This window comes from Chenopodium quinoa, unplaced genomic scaffold (assembly GCF_001683475.1).
Source record: "Chenopodium quinoa cultivar QQ74 unplaced genomic scaffold, ASM168347v1, whole genome shotgun sequence".
Lineage (NCBI taxonomy): Eukaryota > Viridiplantae > Streptophyta > Magnoliopsida > Caryophyllales > Amaranthaceae > Chenopodium > Chenopodium quinoa.
Genome location: NW_018742365.1, coordinates 129,821 through 138,609, shown reverse-complemented (window position 1 = coordinate 138,609; position 8,789 = coordinate 129,821).

The following is an 8,789-nucleotide window of genomic DNA, read 5'->3' as shown; positions in this document are numbered from 1 at the left end:
GTCAAACATATTCAAACAAAGCTTTTTGAATCAAATGAAAGTCAAATGCATTCAACGAAGCTAATTGAATCAAATAAAAGTCATATGCATTCTACAAAGCTAATTGAATCAAATGAAAGTGAAATACATTCAAACAAAGCTTTTTGAATCAACTGAAAGTGAAATGCATTCAACAAAGCTAATTGAATCAAATGAAAGTCAAATGCATTCTACAAAGCTAATTGAATCAAAAGAAAGTTAAACACGATCAAACAAAGCTAATTGAATCGAATGAAAGTCAAACATATTCAAACAAAGCTTTTTGAATCAAATGAAAGTCAAATGCATTTAACGAAGCTAATTGAATTAAATAAAAGTCAAATGCATTCTACAAAGCTTATTGAATCAAATGAAAGTGAAATACATTCAAACAAAGCTTTTTGAATCAAATGAAAGTCAAATGCATTCAACAAAGCTAATTGAATCAAATGAAAGTTAAATGTATTCTACAAAGCTAATTGAATCAAAAGAAAGTTAAACACGATCAAACAAAGCTTATTGAATCAAATGAAAGTCAAACACATTCAAACAAAGCTTTTTGAATCAAATGAAAGTCAAATAAATTCAAAAAAATTAATTAAATCAAATGAAAGTCAAATGCAATCTACAAAAATTGATTTAAATGAAAGTCAAACACATTCAAACAATGCTAATTGAATCAAATGAAAGTCTAATGCATTCTACAAAGCTAATTGAATCAAATGAAAGTCAAATACATTATTCAAAGCTAATTGAATCAAATGAAAGTCAAACACATTCAAAAAAAGCTTTTTGAAACAAATGAAAGTCAAATGCATTCAACAAAGCTAATTGAATCAAATAAAAGTCAAATGCATTCTACAAAGCTAATTGAATCAAATGAAAGTGAAATACATTCAAACAAAGCTTTTTGAATCAAATGAAAGTCAAATGCATTCAACAAAGCTAATTGAATCAAATGAAAGTTAAATGTATTCTACAAAGCTAATTGAATCAAAAGAAAGTTAAACACGATCAAACAAAGCTTATTGAATCAAATGAAAGTCAAAAACATTCAAACAAAGCTTTTTGAATCAAATGAAAGTCAAACAAATTCAAAAAAATTAATTAAATCAAATGAAAGTCAAATGCAATCTACAAAAATTGATTTAAATGAAAGTCAAACACATTCAAACAAAGCTAATTGAATCAAATGAAAGTCAAATGCATTCAACAAAGCTAATTGAATCAAATGAAAGTTAAATGTATTCTACAAAGCTAATTGAATCAAAAGAAAGTTAAACACGATCAAACAAAGATTATTGAATCAAATGAAAGTCAAACACATTCAAACAAAGCTTTTTGAATCAAATGAAAGTCAAACAAATTCAAAAAAATTAATTAAATCAAATGAAAGTCAAATGCAATCTACAAAAATTGATTTAAATGAAAGTCAAACACATTCAAACAAAGCTAATTGAATCAAATGAAAGTCTAATGCATTCTACAAAGCTAATTGAATCAAATGAAAGTCAAATGCATTATTCAAAGCTAACTGAATCAAATGAAAGTCAAACACATTTAAAAAAAGCTTTTTGAAACAAATGAAAGTCAAATGCATTCAAAAAAGCTAATTGAATCAAATAAAAGTCAAATGCATTCTACAAAGCTAATTGAATCAAAAGAAAGTTAAACACGATCAAACAAAGCTTATTGAATCAAATGAAAGGCAAACACATTCAAACAAAGCTTTTTGAATCAAATGAAAGTCAAATAAATTCAAAAAAATTAATTAAATCAAATGAAAGACAAATGCAATCTACAAAAATTGATTTAAATGAAAGTCAAACACATTCAAACAATGCTAATTGAATCAAATGAAAGTCTAATGCATACTACAAAGCTAATTGAATCAAATGAAAGTCAAATGCATTATTCAAAGCTAATTGAATCAAATGAAAGTCAAACACATTCAAAAAAAGCTTTTTGAAACAAATGAAAGTCAAATGCATTCAACAAAGCTAATTGAATCAAATAAAAGTCAAATGCATTCTACAAAGCTAATTGAATCAAATGAAAGTGAAATACATTCAAACAAAGCTTGTTGAATCAAATGAAAGTCAAATGCAATCAACAAAGCTAATTGAATCAAATGAAAGTTAAATGTATTTTACAAAGCTAATTGAATCAAAAGAAAGTTAAACACGATCAAACAAAGCTTATTGAATCAAATGAAAGTAAAAAACATTCAAACAAAGCTTTTTGAATCAAATGAAAGTCAAACAAATTCAAAAAAATTAATTAAATCAAATGAAAGTCAAATGCAATCTACAAAAATTGAATTAAATGAAAGTCAAACACATTCAAACAAAGCTAATTGAATCAAATGAAAGTCAAACACATTCAAACAATGCTAATTGAATCAAATGAAAGTCTAATGCATACTACAAAGCTAATTGAATCAAATGAAAGTCAAATGCATTATTCAAAGCTAATTGAATCAAATGAAAGTCAAACACATTCAAAAAAAGCTTTTTGAAACAAATGAAAGTCAAATGCATTCAACAAAGCTAATTGAATCAAATAAAAGTCAAATGCATTCTACAAAGCTAATTGAATCAAATGAAAGTGAAATACATTCAAACAAAGCTTGTTGAATCAAATGAAAGTCAAATGCAATCAACAAAGCTAATTGAATCAAATGAAAGTTAAATGTATTTTACAAAGCTAATTGAATCAAAAGAAAGTTAAACACGATCAAACAAAGCTTATTGAATCAAATGAAAGTCAAAAACATTCAAACAAAGCTTTTTGAATCAAATGAAAGTCAAACAAATTCAAAAAAATTAATTAAATCAAATGAAAGTCAAATGCAATCTACAAAAATTGATTTAAATGAAAGTCAAACACATTCAAACAAAGCTAATTGAATCAAATGAAAGTCTAATGCATTCTACAAAGCTAATTGAATCAAATGAAAGTCTAATGCATTCTACAAAGCTAATTGAATCAAATAAAAGTCAAATGCATTCTACAAAGCTAATTGAATCAAATGAAAGTCAAACACATTCAAAAAAAGCTTTTTGAAACAAATGAAAGTCAAATGCATTTAACAAAGCTAATTGAATCAAATAAAAGTCAAATGCATTCTACAAAGCTAATTGAATCAAATGAAAGTGAAATACATTCAAACAAAGCTTTTTGAATCAAATGAAAGTCAAATGCATTCAACAAAGCTAATTGAATCAAATGAAAGTTAAATGTATTCTACAAAGCTAATTGAATCAAAAGAAAGTTAAACACGATCAAACAAAGCTTATTGAATCAAATGAAAGTAAAAAACATTCAAACAAAGCTTTTTGAATCAAATGAAAGTCAAACAAATTCAAAAAAATTAATTAAATAAAATGAAAGTCAAATGCAATCTACAAAAATTAAATTAAATGAAAGTCAAACACATTCAAACAAAGCTAATTGAATCAAATGAAAGTCTAATGCATTCTACAAAGCTAATTGAATCAAATGAAAGTCTAATGCATTCTACAAAGCTAATTGAATCAAATGAAAGTCAAATGCATTATTCAAAGCTAATTGAATCAAATGAAAGTCAAACACATTCAAAAAAAGCTTTTTGAAACAAATGAAAGTCAAATGCATTCAACAAAGCTAATTGAATCAAATAAAAGTCAAATGCATTCTACAAAGCTAATTGAATCAAATGAAAGTGAAATACATTCAAACAAAGCTTTTTGAATCAAATGAAAGTCAAATGCATTCAACAAAGCAAATTGAATCAAATGAAAGTTAAATGTATTTTACAAAGCTAATTGAATCAAAAGAAAGTTAAACACGATCAAACAAAGCTTATTGAATCAAATGAAAGTCAAACACATTCAAACAAAGCTTTTTGAATCAAATGAAAGTCAAACAAATTCAAAAAAATTAATTAAATAAAATGAAAGTCAAATGCAATCTACAAAAATTAAATTAAATGAAAGTCAAACACATTCAAACAAAGCTAATTGAATCAAATGAAAGTCTAATGCATTCTACAAAGCTAATTGAATCAAATGAAAGTCTAATGCATTCTACAAAGCTAATTGAATCAAATGAAAGTCAAATGCATTATTCAAAGCTAATTGAATCAAATGAAAGTCAAACACATTCAAAAAAAGCTTTTTGAAACAAATGAAAGTCAAATGCATTCAACAAAGCTAATTGAATCAAATAAAAGTCAAATGCATTCTACAAAGCTAATTGAATCAAATGAAAGTGAAATACATTCAAACAAAGCTTTTTGAATCAAATGAAAGTCAAATGCATTCAACAAAGCAAATTGAATCAAATGAAAGTTAAATGTATTTTACAAAGCTAATTGAATCAAAAGAAAGTTAAACACGATCAAACAAAGCTTATTGAATCAAATGAAAGTCAAACACATTCAAACAAAGCTTTTTGAATCAAATGAAAGTAAAACAAATTCAAAAAAATTAATTAAATATAATGAAAGTCAAAAGCAATCTACAAAAATTGATTTAAATGAAAGTAAAACACATTCAAACAAAGCTAATTGAATCAAATGAAAGTCTAATGCATTCTACAAAGCTAATTGAATCAAATGAAACTCAAATGCATTATTCAAAGCTAATTGAATCAAAAGAAAATTTAACACGATCAAACAAAGCTAATTGAATCAAATGAAAGTCAAACACATTCAAACAAAGCTTTTTAAATCTAATGAAAGTCAAATGCATTCAAAAAACCTAATTGAATCAAATGAAGGTCAAATGAAATCATAAATAATGAATCAAATGAAAGTCAAACACATTCAAATAAAGCTAATTGAATCAAATGAAAGTCTAATGCATTCTACGAAGCTAATTGAATCAGATGAAAGTCAAACACATTCAAACAGAGATTTTTGATACAAATGAAAGTTAAATGCATTCTACAAAGCTGATTGAATCAAATAAAAGTCAAATGCATTCTACAAAGCTAATTGAATCAAATAAAAGTCAAACACAATCAATCAAAGTTTTTTGAATCAAATGAAAGTCAAATACATTCAACAAAGCTAATTGATTCAAATGAAAGTCAAATGCATTCTACAAAGCTAATTGAATCAAAAGAAAGTTAAACACGATCAAACAAAGCTAATTGAATCAAATGAAAGTTAAACATATTCAAACAAAGCTTTTTGAATCAAATGAAAGTCAAATGCATTCAACGAAGCTAATTGAATCAAATAAAAGTCAAATGCATTCTACACAGCTAATTGAATCAAATGAAAGTCAAACACATTCAAAAAATGCTTTTTGAAACAAATGAAAGTCAAATGCATTCAACAAAGCTAATTAAATCAAATAAAAGTCAAATGCATTCTACAAAGCTAATTGAATCAAATGAAAGTGAAACACATTCAAGCAAAGCTTTTTGAATCAAATGAAAATCAAATGCATTCAAGAAAGCTAATTGAATCAAATGAAAGTCAAATGTATTCTACAAAGCTAATTGAATCAAAAGAAAGTTAAACACGATCAAACAAAGCTTATTGAATCAAATGAAAGTCAAACACATTCAAACAAAGCTTTTTGAATAAAATGAAAGTCAAACAAATTCAAAAAAATTAATTAAATCAATTGAAAGTCAAATGCAATCTACAAAAATTGATTTACATGAAAGTCAAACACATTCAAACAAAGCTAATTGAATCAAATAAAAGTCTAATGCATTCTACAAAGCTAATTGAATCAAATGAAAGTCAAATGCATTCAACGAAGCTAATTGAATCAAATAAAAGTCAAATGCATTCTACACAGCTAATTGAATCAAATGAAAGTCAAACACATTCAAAAAATGCTTTTTGAAACAAATGAAAGTCAAATGCATTCAACAAAGCTAATTAAATCAAATAAAAGTCAAATGCATTCTACAAAGCTAATTGAATCAAATGAAAGTGAAACACATTCAAGCAAAGCTTTTTGAATCAAATGAAAATCAAATGCATTCAAGAAAGCTAATTGAATCAAATGAAAGTCAAATGTATTCTACAAAGCTAATTGAATCAAAAGAAAGTTAAACACGATCAAACAAAGCTTATTGAATCAAATGAAAGTCAAACACATTCAAACAAAGCTTTTTGAATAAAATGAAAGTCAAACAAATTCAAAAAAATTAATTAAATCAAATGAAAGTCAAATGCAATCTACAAAAATTGATTTACATGAAAGTCAAACACATTCAAACAAAGCTAATTGAATCAAATAAAAGTCTAATGCATTCTACAAAGCTAATTGAATCAAATGAAAGTCAAACACATTCAAACAAAGTTTTTTGAAACAGATGGAAGTCCAATGCATTCAACAAAGCTAATTGAATCAAATGAAAGTAAATTGCACTTTAAAAAGCTAATAGAATAAAATTAAAGTCAAACACATTCAAACAAAGCTTTTTGAATCAAATGAAAGTCAAATGCTTTCAACAAAGCTAATTGAATCAAATGAAAGTCAAATGCATTCTAAAAAGCTGATTGAATCAAATGAAAGTAAAAAACAATCAAACAAAGCTAATTGAATCAAATTCCAGTCAAACACATTCAAACAAAGCTAATTGAATCAAATGAAAGTCAAATGCATTCTACAAAGCTAATTGAATCAAATGAAACTCAAACACATTCAAACAAAGATTTTTGATTCAAATAAAAGTCAAATGCTTTCAACAAAGCTAATTGAATCAAATGAAAGTCAAATGCATTCTACAAAGCTAATTGAATCAATTGAAACTCAAACACATTCAAACAAAGCTTTTGAATCAAATGAAAGTCAAATGCTTTCAACAAATCTAATTGAATCAAATGAAAGTCAAATGCATTCAATAAAGCTAATTGAATCAAGTGAAAGTCAAACACATTCAAACAAAGCTAATTGAATCAAATGAAAGTCTAATGCATTCTACAAAGCTAATTGAATCAAATGAAAGTTAAACATATTCAAACAAAGCTTTTTGAATCATATGAAAGTCAAATGCTTTCAACAAAGCTAATTGAATAAATTGAAAGTCAAATGCATTATACAAAGCTAATTGAATCAAATGAAACTCTAACACATTCAAACAAAGCTTTTTGAATCAAATGAAAGTCAAATGCTTTCAACAAATCTAATTGAATCAAATGAAAGTCTAATGCATTCAACAAAGCTAATTGAATCAAATAAAAGTCAAATGCATTCTACAAAGCTAATTGAATCAAATGAAAGTGAAATACATTCAAACAAAGCTTTTTGAATCAAATGAAAGTCAAATGCATTCAACAAAGCTAATTGAATCAAATGAAAGTTAAATGTATTCTACAAAGCTAATTGAATCAAAAGAAAGTTAAACACGATCAAACAAAGCTTATTGATTCAAATGAAAGTCAAACACATTCAAACAAAGCTTTTTGAATCAAATGAAAGTAAAACAAATTCAAAAAAATTAATTAAATATAATGAAAGTCAAAAGCAATCTACAAAAATTGATTTAAATGAAAGTAAAACACATTCAAACAAAGCTAATTGAATCAAATGAAAGTCTAATACATTCTACAAAGCTAATTGAATCAAATGAAAGTCAAATGCATTATTCAAAGCTAATTGAATCAAAAGAAAATTTAACACGATCAAACAAAGCTAATTGAATCAAATGAAAGTCAAACACATTCAAACAAAGCTTTTTAAATCTAATGAAAGTCAAATGCATTCAAAAAAGCTAATTGAATCAAATGAAGGTCAAATGAAATCATAAATAATGAATCAAATGAAAGTCAAACACATTCATATAAAGCTAATTGAATCAAATGAAAGTCTAATGCATCCTACGAAGCTAATTGAATCAGATGAAAGTCAAACACATTCAAACAGAGATTTTTGATACAAATGAAAGTTAAATGCATTCTACAAAGCTGATTGAATCAAATAAAAGTCAAATGCATTCTACAAAGCTAATTGAATCAAATAAAAGTCAAACACAATCAATCAAAGTTTTTTGAATCAAATGAAAGTCAAATACATTCAACAAAGCTAATTGATTCAAATGAAAGTCAAATGCATTCTACAAAGCTAATTGAATCAAAAGAAAGTTAAACACGATCAAACAAAGCTAATTGAATCAAATGAAAGTTAAACATATTCAAACAAAGCTTTTTGAATCAAATGAAAGTCAAATGCATTCAACGAAGCTAATTGAATCAAATAAAAGTCAAATGCATTCTACACAGCTAATTGAATCAAATGAAAGTCAAACACATTCAAAAAATGCTTTTTGAAACAAATGAAAGTCAAATGCATTCAACAAAGCTAATTAAATCAAATAAAAGTCAAATGCATTCTACAAAGCTAATTGAATCAAATGAAAGTGAAACACATTCAAGCAAAGCTTTTTGAATCAAATGAAAATCAAATGCATTCAAGAAAGCTAATTGAATCAAATGAAAGTCAAATGTATTCTACAAAGATAATTGAATCAAAAGAAAGTTAAACACGATCAAACAAAGCTTATTGAATCAAATGAAAGTCAAACACATTCAAACAAAGCTTTTTGAATAAAATGAAAGTCAAACAAATTCAAAAAAATTAATTAAATCAAATGAAAGTCAAATGCAATCTACAAAAATTGATTTACATGAAAGTCAAACACATTCAAACAAAGCTAATTGAATCAAATAAAAGTCTAATGCATTCTACAAAGCTAATTGAATCAAATGAAAGTCAAACACATTCAAACAAAGTTTTTTTAAACAAATGGAAGTCCAATGCATT